This window comes from Eutrema salsugineum, unplaced genomic scaffold (genome assembly GCF_000478725.1).
Source record: "Eutrema salsugineum unplaced genomic scaffold, Eutsalg1_0 scaffold_4, whole genome shotgun sequence".
In the NCBI taxonomy this organism is placed as follows: Eukaryota; Viridiplantae; Streptophyta; class Magnoliopsida; order Brassicales; family Brassicaceae; genus Eutrema; species Eutrema salsugineum.
In genome coordinates this window covers 11,992,052-12,012,648 of record NW_006256686.1, presented here as the reverse complement: position 1 = coordinate 12,012,648, position 20,597 = coordinate 11,992,052, and the positions used below count along the sequence as shown (strand labels likewise).

General features: G+C 38.8%; 2 non-coding genes across 2 annotated transcripts; one reads left to right on the top strand and one right to left on the bottom strand.

The window, feature by feature from the left end:
• Positions 1-476: 476 nt before the first annotated feature.
• Positions 477-584, top strand: LOC112084949. Its single transcript, XR_002898597.1, has one exon. It is a non-coding gene; the product is annotated as a small nucleolar RNA R71 (small nucleolar RNA).
• An 18,380-nt stretch (positions 585-18,964) lies between these two features.
• LOC112084950 lies at positions 18,965-19,072 on the bottom strand. The gene has a single exon (XR_002898598.1). It is a non-coding gene; the product is annotated as a small nucleolar RNA R71 (small nucleolar RNA).
• Positions 19,073-20,597: the final 1,525 nt, after the last annotated feature.

Genomic DNA, 20,597 nt, shown 5'->3' with positions numbered 1-20,597 from the left:
TAGATGTTCTTCGTTTGCCTTTAATCTTACTGTGTGATTCTCTACTGGCCACTTAGAAGCCGATCTGATATGATATGTTGCGAAAGCTTTCATTGATTGTCTGAACTAGGGTGAAACGAGCAATAATTCTATAGGAGTGGAAACCTACATGTAGTTGAGTTGTGAATGTTGATGAGTCTTGTTCTGCTATTGCATCTTCTCTCTTCCAGGATCAGAGTGGAAACCTACTGATCAGGGTTGCGAGAGATAGTTGTTTAGTACTGAAAAAGTAGGCTATTCATACTTTCGTGCCTCGAGTTCTAGAACATACGTAGTTGATTACCTTTATCATATGTTTAAAATCGACATAGCTTAGTCCATGAATCCCTGCGAAACCCCTTGATGCCCAACGTTTGTCTTTATTTGCTGTATCGAAAGAGTGTCGTAACTCAGTAGTTATACCTCGATAGAAGATACCCAGCAGGTATTCGTCGGTATATCCATGGTGTGGACAATCTCTTTCGTATTCCCTAAATCTTTCCCAAGTATCTAAAACATCTTCATCTTCTTTTTTTTAAAAAGTTCTAATCTTGTTCCTTAAGAGATTGGAACAATTTCTAGTATAAAAACGATTTAGGAAAGCAGTTCTACACGCTGCCCACGTTTTTAGTGAAGCAGGTGGCAGAGATTTTAGCCATTTGCTGGCATTGTCTCTGAAAGAGAATGGGAAAAGACTACACTTGTGGTAATCCCCATTTGCTGTAATGGTTGCACATAATTCTTCGAACGTCTCGATATGGTCAATCGGGTGTTCGGAATTGTAACCATGGAATTGATTTTGTTGAACTAAATGGATATAGGGTACCTTAATTTCGGTTTTGCCATCCTCTGGTAAGGCTGGTTGAATAGCTCTTCGATCTCCCAAGAATTTCTCGAGTCAATCGAAACTTCCAATCAGTTCATCATCATCTTCATGTTTTGTCGATCCTATTAGCTCATTGTCATCATAAATCGGTTCCTCAAACTCATCATCGCTTGGATTACCATCCACACGATATGGTGGATCACCAAGAGTTCCGGGAACATGTTCCCGGTCTCTCATCGCAGAGAAACCTGAAAAATTCAAAAGAAAAAGTAAAAGTAAACAAGTGTTCTAATGGATTTAAGCTGGGATTCGCAAAGACACAAATCAAAGTCCCCGGCAACGGCGCCAAAAAAGTTGATCGCGAGCAAAAGCGGGGTTGTTATTTTCGTTTTACTAAGCTTCAGGTTTTAACTTTATAACCCCTAAATGTCTGCAAGTGCACAGATGTGCGTTGTAGTACTTAGGGTATCGATCCACAGAGACTTGGTTGTTTCAGTACGAATTCACGGCAATGCTTAAATCAGATTAGAACTAAACAGGTTTGGGTTTCTGTTTTGGGTTTTGGTTGTCACTAAATCTAAACTAGAAAGCAAATCAAACAAAAGCAATTGAAAACGAAAGCAAATAAAGCAAGTTAAAAAGCGATTAAACAAGGCGAATAGAAGCAAAGAACAAGCGAATGAAAAGCAAACTAAATCAAAGGTTGTAAACAATAAAAGACAAACGTTGGGGCTCAAGGGTAACTCGCAGGGGTTCATGGACTAAACTATGTCGATTTTAAACATATGATAAAGGTAATCAACTACATATGTTCTAGAACTCGAGGCACTGAAGTATGAATAGCCTACTTTTGCAGCACTAAACAACTATCTCTCGCAACCCTGATCAGTAGGTTTCCACTCTGATCCTGGAAGGGAAAAGATGCAATAGCAGAACAAGACTCATCAACATTCACAACTCAACTAAAGGTAGGTTTCCACTCCTATAGAAGCATTGCTCGTTTCACCCTAGTTCAGACAATCAACGAAAACTTTTGCAACATATCATGTCAGATCGGCTTCTAAGTGGCCAGCAAAGAATCACGCAGTAAGATTAAAGGCAAACGAAGAACATCTAGAAGATTATAAATCCTAAATCTATCGATTCATAAGCAAAGACTCATGAAATTCCCTTTGAAAAATCCCTTTAAACCCAACTGGGTGACTACTCAAACATATTGTAACAAAGCATCATAGAGTATTGAAAGTTGCAGGAAATTAAAGAAAAGAGGGAAGAAGAACGAAGAACAGAGTCGGTGGCGGAGCCGCGATGATGCACTCCTGCGGCGGCTCCTCCTTCAAAGGTGGCGGCCTCTCTCTCTAGGGTTTTGAGTCTCACACGAAAGTTTAAGTACAGAAAAGAACACACCCTTTGGAATGACCTAAAGGGGGTTATTTATAGCTTCTGGAGTGGTCCTGAACACTTAGGGCTTCAAAAATAACGAAAGGAATTGATCTGGGCTTTAATTAAGTCGTCTGGAAAGTGAACGACCAAGTTCCGCTGTCGCGGTGGCTTTACCCGCGGGAAAACAGGTGTTGGCCGCGGTCCCGGCGCATGGCTCTCTTCCGGAACTGCATTTTCTGTCATTCTTGCATCGGGAGTATCTGAAGATCTAACCGTTGGATTATCTCCAAACCAAGTGCATTAGAAAGATGGTTAGATCGTCTATGTTGTCTAAAATGTTGGGGGTGATCAGACGGTGAGAAGATCTTCATCGTTTGCCATACTTCTGACGGTCTGCATTTATCCAAAATTGTTCATTTGTTCCAAATTGCATATCTTTTGCCCAATTTTCCTGTAAAGTCTTTTGAAACTCTAAAACATTGAAAACACTTTAAAAACCATTGAAAAGTGGTCAAAGTACGGTGTTATCAAGGATCTTTTAATTTAATTTTTAGCAAAGTTTTGAATCATTCATGCCTGGAGCAAATTTCCCTGAAAACCTAGCACCTCATTTCTATAAGTGTTCAAGCGATTTTATTCGATTTTTTAGGTCTAGTGTTTTCTTATTCCAGCCGATTTTATTCAAGCAATTTAGGTCTAGTTGTTTCCCTCATTTTTAGTTGATTTTATTTGGTTTAACTGTTATGTCATTTTGATATCCGTATTTTCCAGTTTAGATTAGTTTTTACGTTTTAAAGACACCCCCAAAACCCTTTAAAATATTACCTGGTTCTAAGCTTCCTTACTTTATATTTCTTTCAAAGGCTTTTGCAGGAAAGAACCTTCTTCCCTGCAGATTCGATCCCTATGTACTACAATCGATCAGTTGTGCACTTGGGGGTTATTGATTTTATTAGGGTAAAACTTAACACCCCGCACACCACACGACATCTAATAAACGATTTAGTCTCCAGCTTAATTGATTAGAAGCCAAGTTGAATTAGTGCCTTGATTCCCAAGTTGTCGTCGAAGCTGCCCTGCACATAAAGATAAATGCCATGTCCATTGGGCTTAACAAAAAGTTTAATGATCTCTTGAATGATGTGAAAACCCTAGAAGAACAAATAATCAAGTACGATACAGCACTGAATAAGAGATTTGAGTCTGCTGAAGAAGGACAAGGGCAGAACACTGTCGACCTTCGTTCAACAAAAGGGAGAATGGGAGCTTTGAGCGCTATGATCGAAGACTTGGACACTAATCTTAATGACAGCAAAAACCAATCTTATGACTACACATTGGAGCTGTGGCAAGGCATAGGAAATGTTGTTGACAGGACTGAGGAGCTTGATTATACTTTAGATAGAGTTGTTTATGCTCTTGATGAAGTTGAAGAGAAAGTTGAAAACCTTTGGTGACCAAAGAGATTGATCCAACCACTGGAACCACTGATTTGGAGACCAAAGACATGCCTGACAATCATTGGAAGCAAGAGTACAACAATGAAGACGAGGAGAATGAAGCATCGAGCATCACAAGCCAAGAGAAGCCCACCGCGCCTGCGCAAGTCTCACATGTGGAGGATATAGACTGTTTGATGAAGTTGTTTTCTCCATCACTACACAAGCCGCGAAGGAGAAAGAAGAATTCACCAACTATGCACCTTGCATTATGGCCTACACTTGTGAGAGTGATTTTCAATAGCAATTCTCTGAAGATGAAGAGTATGGTTTGTTTGTTGAGGATGCAAACCATAGAGACCATTCATCAAGAAGGAACTAACCAGTTCCTGTAGAGCCAATAACCAACAGCATATCTAGAGAGAGACTCATTGAGTTCAACAACTTTGTGAAGACAATTCCTCTCTACCATGGATTCGAAGCAATAAGATGATATTTGGAAGCTGGGCTGCCTACATGTTTTCTTCAGATACAGCAAGGAGACTAAGGAGAAATCTACACCTATTTCAAGAGAGTCAGGTTCCTATCTTTCCCAAGATCATCCTCAGATGCAGCAGTCTACAGGATCCATCTCAAAAAAATCTGAAGAAGCCAGTGAATACAACAACAAAATCAGCAAAGAGAAGCTTGAAGAGTTCAATCAAGTAGTTCAGAGTCTACCCAAAGGAATTTCTTTTGCCAAGGCGTGCAAAGACCACATGATCAGAGATGATAGACTTGTTCACACACACCCAAGAAGGAAGTACAGTTTGAACCCTTCACAAAATCCAAGACCAAGGTCAATTTCTTATTTCTTGTGATATTAAAGGTGAAAGATTTCCTAATGTTATTTGTGATTCTGGAAGTTGAGTTAACATGATTACAAGGCTACTGCTTTCAGACTTGGTATTAAGCACATTTAAAGACCAGGACTAAGATCAGCCTAGCTGACGACTCAAGAGCAACACCAAGAGGAATAACGCGAGATATACCCTTGAGGATTGGAGTTTGTATTGCCCATGTAGACTTCTACATAGTCCAGACCAAAGATGACTCATATCCAGTTATCCTAGGATGGCCTTTTCTGGCAACTGCTGGAGCCATCATGGATTGGCCAAACCAGAGAGTTTCTTTTGCAAATGTCAACAAATACATCTTCTTCGAAGCTACCCCTTTCAAAAGAAAAGGAGGAAAACACCCAAGGAGACATGCTTTTGAAGCAGAAAACTCTTGAGTGATGAAGAGCCTGCTAGAGAGAGCAGGAAAATCTCGAAAAAGACTTGTCTTAGGACAAGATCTTCACTAGACTAAACTAGCTTCTTTTCAAAAGTCTAGCTAAGGACTATAAACCAAAGCTCTTGATGGGAGGCAACCCATTTTTAGGTATCTATTTATTTAGTTTTTCTTTCTTTTTCTATTGAACTGTTGTTTCTTATCTTATACATGCCTTAGTATACATACAAAAATATTTTTTAAAAAAAGAGAGAAGAATGGACCCTGACTGCGGCCGTGGACTTCGCAACGGCAGCCAAGCATCGGCCCACCGCGACCGGCCTTGAATCCACCACGGCCACGAACATCTCAACTGCGACCGGGCTTTACTGGCCAAGTCTGGCCACCTTACCTTCTACCTTGGTTCAAATCAATCACCATTTGACCAAGTTCCATTCCAGATCACCCACCACCTACCATTCAACACCTCATCACCTTCATCACCATCCCATAATCCATCTATCACCCAAAACACCAGGTAAGTTTTCTTTTTCTCTATCTTTTAAATTCTTACATACTCTATTTATCATCCTTGCTTTATTTATTTCACTCTGGGGCAGTGTGATTTAAGTTTGGGGGAGGATTCCATCCCTTACTAACCACCTTTTCTTTCATGAGTCTATGCATTCTGCATTTTCTTTAAAAATCTTCAGTTTTTTCGATTTTCCTTTAAACCTTTTGAAAAAACTTTTGATTTTTCAAAAAGGGTTTTCAAAGTACAAATATATTTGAGGGAATAATGACAAAATATGTGATGATAACCAACATGTTTTCTTCTACACCACCCTTTTATGATAGCTCTTTCAAGGTTTAGCATTAGACTAGTCGGTAGTTAGAATACTTGCATTACAAACTCCCATCAGAGGATTTCTATTCATGGAGATTCTTTCTGACATGACATACTAGCTCTATTTATTTGCACTTAATCTTGACTTAATTTCTCATTAAATGTATTAGACCAAGGAAACGAATCATACATTAAGGACTTCTTATCCTTTTACCGCTCTCTGTGGATCTTAAATGGCTAGTTTATCTTTAGATAGTTCTCCACCTTACCCTATCTCTTTCAGAACACATGCACTTTTGTTTCTCTATTGTCTTATATGCAGATATGTGCAAAAAAGTTGGAGAGAAAAGGAACAACACAGTTTTCAGTCACTGAAGATGAAGACTGCGCTTTATTGGTGGAGGATATTCCCGAAGAGCATCACTAAATCCTGGAAACTTGAAAAAATGGTATATGGTCGTGATTTTAGACTCTTTCTCTATCAAAAATGGTTTTCCCCCGTTGGAAAAAAATCGAAACATAAAAAAAATATATTAAAAAAAGAAAGGGAAAGAAATTGCCTAAGAGAAGTCTAATGGTATACCATGAGTTCCAAGGATTCTACAGATCATTATTTAAGAGATTTGGAGTTTTCTAAATGAGTCCCGGAAAAGTATAAGTCTGGGGGAGTTACAAAGAAGATCAAAGAAGGAGAGTGAGATGATCATGGAGAGCACTAGAATCATGGAGCTAGAACCTGAGGATGGAGAGCTTGTAGCTGAGGAACAAGAGCTTGATCAAGAGAAGTCTCTAGTTATCCTGAATGGTCCCATGACAAGATCAAGGATTAAGAAGCTTAAAGAGGCCATTGGAGGAGTTCTAAGACAAGCACAACACTCGGCCCAAGAGGGAAAAGAGTTCATCATAAACACTTTCGTTGTGAATCCAAGTCCAAGAAGCTTAGTCGACTTGTGATCCAACTTTGTACTCTTTTTTCGTATCTCTAGTTTTGTCCCAATGGATTTTCTAGAGATAGGTTTTTAATGAGGAAAGCTTGGATCACTCTTTCATCAAAGTCCACTAAGTCCAGCCCAACACCACTCTTGGCAAAGTCCACTAAGTCCAGTCAAATAAGAATTTGTGTTTTACCGAGATGCCTTTAATGTTTGGCTGAGCTATCTCTTCTTTATATTCTCTTCTAATTTCATTTGTAAAACTCATCTTTCTTTTTATCAAAAAACCTTTCTAAGTAAGATCATTTGTTCTTTGAACATCTTAGTTTGTGAGTGGGTCATATCTCTCAAACACCCTATTCTTAGGTGTGTAATATCCTCAGAATCAAACCGGTAAATCAAAGGTCTTCTGCAGCCTTTGTGCGAACAATCGATCCACTCCCTTGTCATTGAATCCTTAGTGTTTCATTGTTCAAGCTTATCAGATCCAGCCATAGAATGCCGATTCAGGAAGTTCATATTAAGTGGTATCAGAGCAACATTGTACTCGCTGGAGATCGCAGGTTGTTTCTTTCCATTAAAAATCATTTCATTGCATTTGCCTTTTTGTTGCCTCTCTTAGAGATCCATTCAAAAACTGCATCAAAAGGGTTTAGTTTGCTCACATCGTTTATAGATCTGTCCAGTTCACGGATAGATCTAGTGATACCTATCTGTTGTGTTCCAGAACTCATCAGAATTCATTGTGTCTCTATAACTTCTATCATCAAATTATACTATCGATAGCATCTGTTTTTAATCAAATGAAAACCGATCAGATTCTAGGGTTTGAGATTTCTAGTGGAACACAAAGAGTAATTCTTTTCACTTAGTGGAATTTGGAGCAAGTATCTGGTGATTTGTTTGGGTTTTAATTTCAGGAACTATGTCTGATCATCGTAAAGAAACCGACAGCAATGATTTTAACAAGTTAATGATGGAGGCAATGATGGCCGAAATGAAGAAACTCATGACATCACAACTTGAGGAGTTTTGACAAGAAATGCAACAACATCATTTGGATTCAAGGTCGAATAGAGAAACAAGAAGAAGGAATACTGAAAAGACATCTGAAAAGGTCAATGATCCACTCAAAACACCAAGAGATGAAGCGGCTGATGTGTACTATGGACAAGAAACCAGTTCATCTAGAAAAAGTAGATGAAGGCATAGACGCACTAGAGAAGATAAAACTGCAGTTCCAGATGGTTTAGGAGGACTCAAGCTTCGTATTCCACCATTTCACGGCAAGAATGATTCTGACGCATACTTAGACTGGGAGAAAAAGATAGAGTTGGTTTACAATTGTCAAGACTATACCGAGACAAACCGAGTCAAGGTGGCAGCAACTGAGTTCTATGACTATGCCTTAAGCTGCTGGGATCAGATCGTGACTTCTAGAAGGCATAACCAGCAGTACCCGGTTGACTGAAATGAAATCATTGCTAAAAAAAAGGTTTGTGCCGAGCCATTATCATCGTGAGCTACATCAAAGGATCAGAAGGCTCACTCAAGGCAACCATACCATGGAAGATTACAATAAAAAAATGGAAACTTTGATGTTGCGGGCTGATATTTCTGAAGATAAGGAAGCTACAATGTCTAGATTCTTGGGAGGGCTAAACCAAGAAATTCAGGACAGATTAGAGATGCAGCATTATGAAGAGATAGAAGAAATGTTGCCCAACGCAATACTGATCGAGCAACAACTTAAGAGAAAGCATCCGGTTTGATCTAGTTATGGGGTTGGAAGCGTTCCTATTAAATCTAGTTACCAAAACGAAGAGAAACCCGGTTTTAAAAGGGAGAACAAACCTACTATAGTTTTGAGACGTGATACAAAGCCATTGACAGCCGTTCAAGATACAAAGGGCAAAACTGAGGTTGCATCAACTAGATCTAGAGATGTCCCATGTTTTAAATGCCATGTCAGAGGGCATTATGCAAATGAGTGTTCTAACAAAAGAGTAATGATCCTCTTAGACAATGGAGATGTTGAGTCAGAAGATGAGAAACCGAAGACTTATGAGTCATCTTAAGAATATGAAGCAATGCCAGCTAGAGGGGAATTGCTTGTAGGTCCGAGGTTGCTAAATATGCAAAGCAAAGATGAGGAGAAAGAACAGAGGGAAAACTTGTTCCACACTAGCTTTTTGGTTCAAGGGAAAGTTGGTAGCCTCATCATTGATGGAGGAAGCTGCACTAACGTGGAAAGTGAGGAGACTGTAAAGAAGCTTAGATTGAGGATGATCAACCACCCGAAACCTTACAAACTATGGTGGCTCAATGAATCTGGTGAAATGAAAGTTCAGAACCAATTGACGGTGCCTATTTTGATTGGGAAATATGAAGATGAGATCCTGTGTGATGTGCTATCAATGGAAGCCAGACAAATACTTCTAGGAAGACCATGGCAATCAGATCGCAAACTAATACATGATAGCTTTACTAATAAGCACTCTTTTGTTTTTGATGGTAGGAAGATTACTTTGGTTCCTTTGACTCCACAAGAACTATACCAGGATCAATTCCGGATAAAACAAAAGCATAAACCACCAAGCAAACCTCCAACTTCTTCCTAAGAGCTGGTGATATCAAGAAAGCTTTAATTTCTAAGCAACCAGTTCTTTTGTTTGTGTTTAAAGAAACTCTTGCTAGTACTACTGATGTTGCACCGGTTCTACCGAATGAGATTAAATAATCTATTCCAGGCTTTTGAAGATGTTTTTCCTGAGGATAATCCAAAGGAATTGCCACCCATTAGAAGCATAGAACATCAAACAGACTTTGTGCCTGGTTCTTCTTTTCTAATCGATCTGCATATAGGACCAATCCGGTGAAAACCAAGGACTACAAAGGCAGGTGAACGAAATTATGGAAAAGGGCCATATCACAGAAAGTATGAGTCCATGTGATGTACCTGTGCTACTTGTGACGAAGAAAGATGGGAATTGGCGCATGTGTGTTGATTGTAGAGCAATCAACAAAATCACGGTAAAGTATCAACACTCTATTCCTAGATTAGATGATATGCTTGATGAGTTGCATGGTTCTAGTATTTTTTTAAAAATAGATTTAAAAGGTGGCTATCATTAAATTAGGATGAAAGAAGGGCTTGTCATGCCATTTAGATTCCTAAACTGCATTTAAAACAAAACATGGGCTATACCAATGCCTTGTCATGCCATTTGGATTAACAAATGCACCTAGTACATTCATGAGGTTGATGAATCATACGCTTAGAGCTTTCATAGGATTATTTGTTGTAGTTTATTTTGATGATATCCTTGTTTATAGTAAAAACCTAGAAGAGCATGTTGATGACTTGAAATCTGTATTAAATGTGCTTAGAAAGGAAAATCTTTATGCGAATTTTAAGAAAATGCACATTTTGTACAGATAACTTTGTGTTTCTAGGTTTTGTTGTGAGTGTAGATGGCATCAAAGTAGACAAAGAGAAGGTTAAAGCTATAAAAGACTGGCCAACTCTTAAGAATGCTGGTGAAGTAAGAAGCTTTCCTGGCCTTGCGGGTATTTATCGGAGATTTGTCAAAGACTTCAGCACTTTATCTGTCCCTCTTACCGAGATCATTACGAAAGATGTGGGATTCAAGTGGGAACTAGCTCAAGCGGAAGCATTTAAGCTTTAAAGAATAAGCTTACTCATGCCCCTTTACTTGTTTTACCTGATTTCCTTAAGACATTAATTAAGATAGAGTATGACGCCTCTGGAATAGGCATTGGTGCTGTATTGATGCAGGATAAGAAACCTATTGTATTCTTCGGTGAGAAACTCGGAGGTGCCACCGAGAACTATATATGACAAAAAATTATATGCTTTAGTTCCGGCACTTCAAACTTGGCAACATTATCTGTGGCCTAAGGAATTTCTCATACACACAGATCATGAGTCTCTTAAGCCCCTGAAAGGACAGAAAAAGCTCAATAAGAGGCACGCCAGGTGGGTTGAGGTCATTAAGACATTTCCTTATGTCATCAAATACAAACAAGGTAAGGACAATCTAGTTGCTGATGCATTGTCTTGCTGGTATACTCTACTCTCTATTCTTGATGCTAAGCTGATTGGTTTTAAGCAATTAAAACTTATATATCATTCTTGTGAGAAATTTGCTAGTGGCCGATACGTTAGACAGGATGGATTTCTCTTCTATGACAATCGCTTGTGTATTCCTAACTGATCTATTCGAGATTATTAGTTAGGGAAGCACACGGAGGTGGTCTCATGGGTCAATTTGGAGTTGCTAAAACCATGAAGGTGATGCAAGATCATTTTACTGGCCAAATATGAAGCGAGACGTGGACAGGATTTGTGTAAGATGCTCAACATGTAAACAGGTCAAGTACACACTTAAACCTCACGGTTTGTATACTCCTTTACCTATTCCTTCGCATCCTTAGAATGATATATCTATGGACTTTGTGCTTAGATTGCCAATGACTAGAACCGGAAAAGATTCAATATTTTTGGTAGTAGATAGGTTATCTAAAATGTCACATTTCATAGCATGCAACAAAACCAATGATTTATCTTTTATAGCTCATTTTTTCTTTAAAGAAATTGTGAGATTGCATGGCATGCCTAGGTCTATTGTGTCTGATAGAGATACCAAGTTCCTAAGTTTCTTTTGGAAGACTGTCAGGTCTAAGTTAGGCACTAAACTATTGTTCACAACTACATGCCACCCTCTAACTGATGGGCAAATTGAAGTAGTTAATAGGACCCTCCCTACGTACATTGTTGCGTGCATTGATTAAAAAAAATCTTAAGACATAGGAAGACTGTTTGCCGCATGTAGAATTTGCATACAATCATTCGGTTCACTCTACTTCAATGTTTTCTCCATACCAAATTGTCTATGGTTTCAACCCTTCATCCCCATTGGATCTAACTCCTTTGCCTCTAAGTGAAAGAGAAAGTGTAGATGGCAAAAAGAAGGCTGAGCTAGTAAAGCAGATCCATGAGAAGGCTAGGACCAACATTGAGGGTAAAACAAAGCAGTATGTTAAACATGCCAACCAAGGTCGTCACAAGCTAGTCTTTGAAGTTGGAGATTTAGTGTGGGTGCACTTAGGGAAAGAAAGATTTCCAGTCGAAAGGAAATCTCCCCTCATGCCTAGAGTCGATGGCCCTTTCAAAATCCCAAAGAAGATCAATGATTATGCTTATCAAATTGATCTTAAAGGTAAGTAAAAAGTGAGTCCGAGTTTTAATATTGCTGACTTACCTCCTTTTTATGCAGATGATCCAGATTTGACGTCAAATCCTTTTCAAGAAGACGGGGGGGGGGAGATATGATCATGGAGAGCACTTGAATCATGGAGCTAGAACCTGAGGAAGGAGAGCTTGTAGCTGAGGAACAAGAGCTTGATCAAGAGGAGTCTCTAGAGATCCCGAATGGTCCCTTGACAAGATCAAGGACTAAGAAGCTCAAAGAAGCCGTTGGGGGAGTTCTAAGAAAAGCACAACACTCGGCCCAAAAGGGAAAAGAGTACATCACAAACATTTTAGTTGTGATCCAAGTCCAAGAAGCTTAGTGGACTTGTGATCCAACTTTGTACTCTTTTTCCTTATCTCTAGTTTTGTCCCAATGGGTTTTCTAGAGATAGGTTTTTAATGAGGCAAGGTTGGATCACTCTTTCATCAAAGTCTAGTAAATCCAGCCCAACACCACTCTCGGCCAAAGGAGAATGAAGTTCAAGAGTTCAAGTTCAAACTTAGTCAAATAAGAGTTTGTGTTTTACCGAGATGCCTTTAATGTTTGGCCGAGCTATCCCTTCTATATATTCTCTTGTAATCTCATTTGCAAGACTCATCTTTCTTTTTATCAAAAATTTTTCTAAGTAAGATCATTTACTCTGAACATCTTAGTTTTGTCAGTGTGTCATATCTCTCAAACACCCGATTCTTAGGTGTGTAATATCCTCGTAATCAAACCGGTAAATCAAAGTTCTTCTGCAGCCTTTGTGCAACCAATCGATCGATTCCCTTGTCATTGAATCCTTAGTGTTTTATTGTTCAAGTTTATCAGATCAAGCCATAGAATGCCGATTCAGGGAAGTTCATATTAGAGAGACGTGCAACACTTAAATAGCAAGGAGAAGTGGCTGCAAGCAGTGGACACCTACAGATCCGTTCTGTCTTGCGATTTTGCAATATCTTACATCCTCCAGAAGCTAAAAGGTAACCCTAAAGACTTTAATTCCACCACTTAAATGGCCTTTTCTATTACCAAACGCCGTCTACCCTGGATGATATTTTTCTTGAGAACTCACGCCTATACTTAATGAATGTAGAGAGCTAGTTGGCTGGAAGTTATGCCTAAGTGTGTAGATTTTTGCATGACGGATTGACGAACTAGTTATGCTTGTATTTTGGTGAGAAATTTCAAGGCTATATCTAATTGATGCTTTGCGCCTAATTATGGTCTAGAACTATTGATCCTGATGATTTTGAGTTCCCAGTGACTTTGGCCTAAAGCTTTTTATAAGCTTAGATCTTGTTTTGTTTGAGGACAAAAAAAGGTTTAAGTCTCGGAGAGTTGATAATACCGTATTCGTACACATTTTCACAAAATCATTTGTTCAAAGGTTTTAATTAGTATTAGAAGCTTTTATTACTGTTTTTTATATTTGTAGTTTCCAAATTCTTTTCAAGAAACTTAGGAAAAAACATGACAAAATGAAGGAAATCTACATTTTTAGCTCAGAGTCAAACCGTCAGAAGTTCAGTCTCTAATGAAAACCTTCTCACCATCTGATCTAGCTCAAATTTGTAGTCATTCAAGAGGATCCAACTGACTATTCAAAGCACTTTACGTTAGGACAATCCAACGGTGCAATCAAAAGTTACATGAAAATCAAGTTGTCCTGTCAACCAGTCCGAATTTCAGTTGACTCGCGGAAAAACACCTTCTGGCTGCACCCCACACTTCTCACGCGCAGTGAGCCATCATTTGACCAGTCCCGGAAGACTCTCACTCGTGGTGCAACATAACTCAGCCCCAAGGTCCAACATCAAGCCCATTTCGTCATTTATTTTCGCAGAAGCCCTAAAGAAGAGCTAGAAGACTTGAAGATCAATAAATACATTTCATAGCAGTCCTAGTCAGGCGTGTGCTCCTGTAATGAGTTTTTGAGCCACCAAACTTTGTTTCTTAGGGTTATACGAAGGAGAGAGGGATTCTTCCCTTGAACCTTTGATTTATCTCCTTCTTTTATTTTTATCTATCTATACTATACTATTTTCAGTTCTATGCATTTTATCTTTTCTTGCATCATGTTAGAGTAGTTGTTGAGTTTTAAGGACCCATCGAAGGGACACATATGTTTGATAGGGATTGCTAGTTTTTCTCAACCATATTCTAGATCTCATCTCTTCTAAGTTAAACCTAATTCATGAAGTTAGAGTTATGAACTAATCTCTGAACCTTGGATTGATCAGAGCCACGAGAGTGATGTAACAGAATGCCGAAAATAGCTTCTAAAGAACATAGTCGCTGTAGGAGACGAAAGCTACCTATAGAGAAGATGTGAGCAAGCGAGATTTAATTGTCGATTTTAAGTTATTAGTTGGTTAAGATGACGAGAGTTGGTTAGCCATATAAGTTCATATTCTAGTTCCATGCAGATCCTAGAAACAGATTAAAATATTCTACCTGAGACTAGTCGAAAGATACTGAGATCTGGATTAGGGTACACATGGGATGTCTGTGTCACCCCCTATACATTTAGAACCCTAGTTTGAATCGAGCATTCCGTAGATTATCCTTAGCAACTCAACCTTATTTCTTTTTTAGTCTTTAGTCGATTTAGTTTAGCATTAGGTATAGTTTTATTGGCTTTTTTTTCCCGTAAAAACCAAAACCAAACAAAAACCCCATTGAGTTTATTATTACCCTTACTAATCCTAGTTTGAATTTTTTTTCAGATTAGACATATTCCATGTGGATCGACACCCAAAGTACTACACCGCACGAATGTGCACTTGCAGTATTCTAGGATTTTATAAATTTAAAACTTAATCACGAACCGCTAACCCTAGCTCGTATCACCCATTCATACATTTTAGATAGATTTCTTTGTAATTATCTAATATTTTAGCTTTTAGGAGTTTGCATTAGGTTCCAGTGATTCTTGCATGTTTGGAGTGTCAATCAGATACTGTGGAGCTTTTTTGGAGTGAAAAAAGATGGAACCAGTGGAAAAAATGGTGAAAGAAAATGAGGAAATGATCAAAGTGGGCATTTGGAGCTTATCGGACAAAAATGCTTACTGGGTAGCTGATATCGGCCAAAATGTGTACAACATGCTTCTCGGCCAAAAGTTCCTGATGGCCGATACGATTCAGAAATCGTTTGAGTTGAAGCCCTTCCCTGCCGATTCAGTTTCCAGTGTCTTCATCCATATATGAGTGCATTCAGTCAATATTCCAGAACACTTGGAATAACCTGTTTTGGAGCAGTGAACTGAAATATATCGCAAGCGGGAAAAAAACATGTCTTGGAGCCATTTCCGGATCATTCTGATGCGCCTCAAAGAACAGCCGTCCGGGAAGCCTTGCACTCCCCAGATGCACTTGGGCTCTTCACCAAAGGTCTAGGAAATCGAGTTGACTTCTTTCTGGATCTGGTGGTAAGTCGTTTGAATCAATGATTTGGGAATTACACCGGTTCAAGCATTCACATGTCTCCCCGGATCCTGAGTAGCTATGGAGCTGTTAGTGTAAAAGTGACAAATATGCCTCGACAGCAATGCCTCGACTCAATTCAACTTGTGGCATGGCTTCTAAAAATCCTTTAGGCATGGCACGATTCGAAGGCCTTGAAATAATGAGCTGATAACACCGTATTTTGACAGCTTTTATGGATCATAATTATGTCTTATGCAGGTGTTTTAACTCTGATTTCAATGGTTTTTAAAGTGTTTTCAATGTTTTAGAGTTTCAAAAGACTTTACAGGAAACTTGGGCAAAAGATATGCAATTTGGAACAAAGTGTTTTCAATGTTCTCATTAAAGCGTTAGATCAGGGTAACGAATCATACATTCAGGACTCCTTTATCCTTTTACCACTCTTTGTTGATCCTGAATGACTAGTTCATCTTTAGCTAGTTCTCCACCGAACCTAACCTCTTTCAAACAACATGCACTCTTGTTTTTCATTATTCTATATGCAGATATGTGCAAAAATGTCGGAGAGAAAGAGGATCAACGCGGTTTTCAGTCACTAAAGGCAGAGACCAGCGATTTCATTGGAATGATTCAACAAAAGGAGAAAACTCAGTTTGCCTTGGAAAAACTTCAAAATCTTGGTACAATTTCGTCCCTTAGACTCTCTCTATAAAAGGTTATTTCCCCTTTTAAAAACAAAAAAAAAAACCCGAAAAAGAAAAGAAAAAAATATAGAAGGGAAAAGAAAATTAAAACCTTAGAGACTCTAGGAGGATCGAATTTTATACTTGAGGCAAGCTTGATTTGAATTATATGGAGTTTTGGAGATTATCTTTATGATTCCCGGAAAATATCTAAGTCTAGGGGAACAACTGTGTATAACAAAGGAGGAAGATTATGCAATAACAATTGGCAAAGGAGAAGTGACTGAAAATCTGCGGTCATCAACAGGTCCTTCTCTCTCTTGCGGTTTTGCATAATATCTAGCATCCTCCATATTTTTCAGGTAACCCTAAACACCTAAGCTCCACCACTTAAAAAGCCTTTAATGCCAAACGCCGTCTACCCTGAATAATGTCTTTAATGAGAATTCACTACTACACTTAATGAATGTATAGAGCTAGTTGACTGGAAGTTAGATCTAAGTGCATAGATTTTCGCATGACAGCTTAACGGATTAGTTTGCTTGTGTTTTGGTGAGAATTTTTTAGACCAGATCCAAATAGATGTTTCACGATAAGTTATGGTTTAGAAGGACGGTCACTGAGATATTGTTTAGTTCTTGCGATTTTCAAAATTTATTTCCTAAATCGAGTTTGTTTGAGTACAAACAAAAAGGTAAGTCTGGGGGAGTTGATAACACCGTATTTTGACAACTTTTATGGATCATAATTATGTCTTATGCAGGTGTTTTAACTCTGTTTTCAATGTTTTTAAAGTGTTTTCAATGTTTTAGAGTTTCAAAAGACTTTACAGGAAACTTGGGCAAAAGATATGCAATTTGGAACAAATGAGCAATTTTGGATAAATGCAGACCGTCAGAAGAATGACAGGCGATGAAGACCTTCTCACCGTCTGATCACCCCCCAAATTTTGAGACATCATAGATGATCCAACCAGCTTTCTAATGCACTTGGTTTGGAGACAATCCAACGGTTAGATCTTCAGATACTCCCGATGCAAGAATGACAGAAAATATAGTTCCAGAAGAGAGCCACGAGCCGGGACCGCAGCCAACACCTGTTTTCCCGCGGGTAGATCCACCGCGACCGCGGAACTTGGTCGTTCACTTTCCAGACGACTTAATTAAAGCCCATATCAATTCCTTTCGTTATTTTTGAAGCCCTAAGTGTCCAGAACCACCCGAGAAGCTATAAATACCCCCTTTAGGTCATTCCTAAAGGTGTGTAGACGGCATAAGATAGAAAGAGAGAGAGTTTGTTTGAGAAGCCCTAGGAGCCGCCACCTTTGAAGGAGGAGCGACTCTGTTCTTCGTTTTTCTACCCTCTTTTCATTAATTTATTGCAACTTTCAATACTCTATGATGATTGTTTACAATATCTTTGAGTAGTTACCCAGTTGGGTTTAAAGGGATTTTTCAAAGGGAATTTCATGTGTCTTTGCTTATGAATCGATATATTTAGGATTATTAATCATCTAAATGTTCTTCGTTTGCCTTTAATCTTACTGCGTGATTCTCTGCTGGCCACTTAGAAGCTGATCTGATATGATATGTTGCGAAAGCTTTCATTGATTGTCTGAACTAGGGTGAAACGAGAAATTATTCTATAGGAGTGGAAACCTACCTGTAGTTGATTTGTGAATGTTGATGAGTCTTGTTCTGCTATTGCATCTTCTCCCTTCCAGGATCAGAGTGGAAACCTACTGATCAGGGTTGCGAGAGATAGTTGTTGAGTGCTGCGAAAGTAGGCTATTCATACTTCCGTGCCTCGAGTTCTAGAACATACGTAGTTGATTACCTTTATCACATGTTTAAAATCGACATTGTTTAGTCCATGAACCCCTGCGAATTACCCTTGAGCCCCAACGTTTGTTTTTCATTGCTTACAACCTTCGATTTCCATTCTACTTTTATTCGCTTATTACTTGCTTTCATTCATAATTGATTTTTATTTGCTTGCACTTGCTTTCGTTTTTAATTGCTTTTACTTTTTTAGCTTTCTAGTTTAGATTTAGTGACAACCAAAACCCAAAACCAAAAACCAAATTGTTTAGTTCTAATCTGATTTAAGCATTGCCGTGAATTCGTACTGAAACAACTAAGTCTCTGTGGATCGATACCCTAACTACTACAGCGCACATCTGTGCACTTGCAGACATTTAGGGGTTATAAATTTAAAACCTGAAGCTTAGTAAAACGACAACACCGACCCCGCTTTTGCTCGCAATTGAGTTTTTGGCGCCGTTGCCGGGGACTTTGATTTGTTTCGTTGCGAATCCCAGCTTAAATCCATTAGAACACTTGTTTACTTTTACTTTTTCTTTTTAAATTTTCAGGTTTCTCTGCAATGAGAGACCGGGAACATATTCCCGGGACTCTTGGTGATCCACCTTATCGTGTGGATGGTGATCCAAGCGATGATGACCTGACTGATGATGAGTTTGAAGAACCGATTTATGATGACAATGAGCTAATCGGATCTACAAAACGTGAAGATGATGATGAACTGATTGGAAGTTTCGATTCACTCGAGAAATTCTTGGGAGATCGAAGAGTTATTCAACTATTTTACCAGAGGAGGGCAAAACCGAAATTAAGGTACCCTATATCCATTTAGTTCAACAAAATCAATTCTATGGTTATTCATTCGAAAACCCGATAGGTCATATCGAGATGTTCGAAGAATTATGTGCAACCATTACAGCAAATGGGGATTACAACAAGTGTAGTATTTTCCCATTCTCTTTGAGAGACAAAGCCAGCAAGTGGCTAAAATCTTTAGAACCGGCTTCACTAAAAACATGGGCAGCGTGTAGAACTGCTTTCTTAAATCGTTTTTACACTAGAAATCGTTCAAATCTCTTAAGAAACAAGATAAGAACTTTTAAACAAAAAGAAGATGAAGATCTTTTAGATACTTGGCAAAGATTTAGGGAATACCAAAGAGATTGTCCACACCATGGATATACCGACGAATACCTGCTGGGTATCTTCTTTCGCGGTATAACTCCAGAGTTACGACACTCTTTCGACACAGCAAGTAATGGAGACTTCTCAACTAGATCTGTAAAAGATGCTCACGTTTTCATCAAAAATTTCTCAAACAACATCCGAAATCAAGCAACCTTTGGTAATTCTGACTTCCTGAGGAGAAAGAAGAGATCTCGGAAGTTATAAAGTGTCTCCATCACATAATGAGTCATCTTGGATTGCAACAACCAAACAAGGTACACAATACGTATAACTTTGAAGGTTGGGACAACCCAATGGATTCTTATGATCAAGAGATGATGAACACTGCCGAAGTCTATAAAATTCAAGATTTTCCATTCGTTTCTGATCACCGCGGGTCCATTCATTCGGACCGCAGCCAAGCAAGCTTTCACTGCAGTCGTGATGTGCTGACCGCGGCCAAGACCTGTTTCACCGTGGTCGCGAGCCTTCTGACCGCGGGAAACCGCCTTCCGAACTTGTCTGGAAACCATCTTCTGATTCTATCTTGGCTATTCAATCTAATCATGTTTCATATCCTAGTTTTCCCTCTTTTGAAGCTGGAAACCTAAACAAAAGAATTCTAGAGCTTAAAAAATATAGGTCTGAAGAAATTAGTGATCTTAGTTCTGAACTAAAAACGATGCAAGAAGATTTCAATGAAAAATTTTCCACCCTCCTCAGTCTAATGAGCAAAACTAATTCTAAAAACATAGAAAATTCTGAAGAGGAGCCAAGTGAAAAATCTTTCGAAAACTCAAGTGAAGCAGATCCCTCCGATCATGTGAAAGCTATCACACTTAGGAGTGGATTAGCTTACAAAGAGCCTGAATTTCCTAAAGATCCCGAAGATGAGGAAAAGGGTAAGGAAAAGGAGAAAGAAAGAGAAAGAATCACGATTGAAGATGCTGAAAAAGAAGTAATAGGAGAAAAGGATGGAGAAGAAGTAAGAGATGATACGTCCCGGGAAATTCTCGGAGAAGACCCGATTCCACCTCCACCAACTCGTGTCTATAAACCTAAACCTCCATATCCTAGAGCATTAAGAGCCCCTAAGAAAGAAAATGAAAAATCTAAGCTGAAAGAGTTGATCGATCAATTAAATGTGAGATTACCTTTCGTAGAAGCTTGTGCTATGATTCCCGCTTTAAGAAAATACATGAAGGGTATTCTAAGAAATTCTTTAACTCTTGAAGAAGGCGTTATGATGATAACCCATGAATGTAGTTCTATCCTGCAAAGCCGAATCCCTGAAAAGAAAAACGATACTGGAAGCTTTGTACTTTCATGCACCATCAATGATGTAGCTTTTGAACGTTCTCTCTGTGATTTAGCATCGAGCATAAACATGATGCCTCTTTCAGTAGCAAAACGTTTAGGACACCACACTTTCCAGCCCACTAAAATTTCCTTAGTATTAGCTGATCGTTCCTTTAGACAACCCGTAGGTATCCTAATAGATGTTCCCGTAGAAATCGAAAAATATTCCATACCAACAGA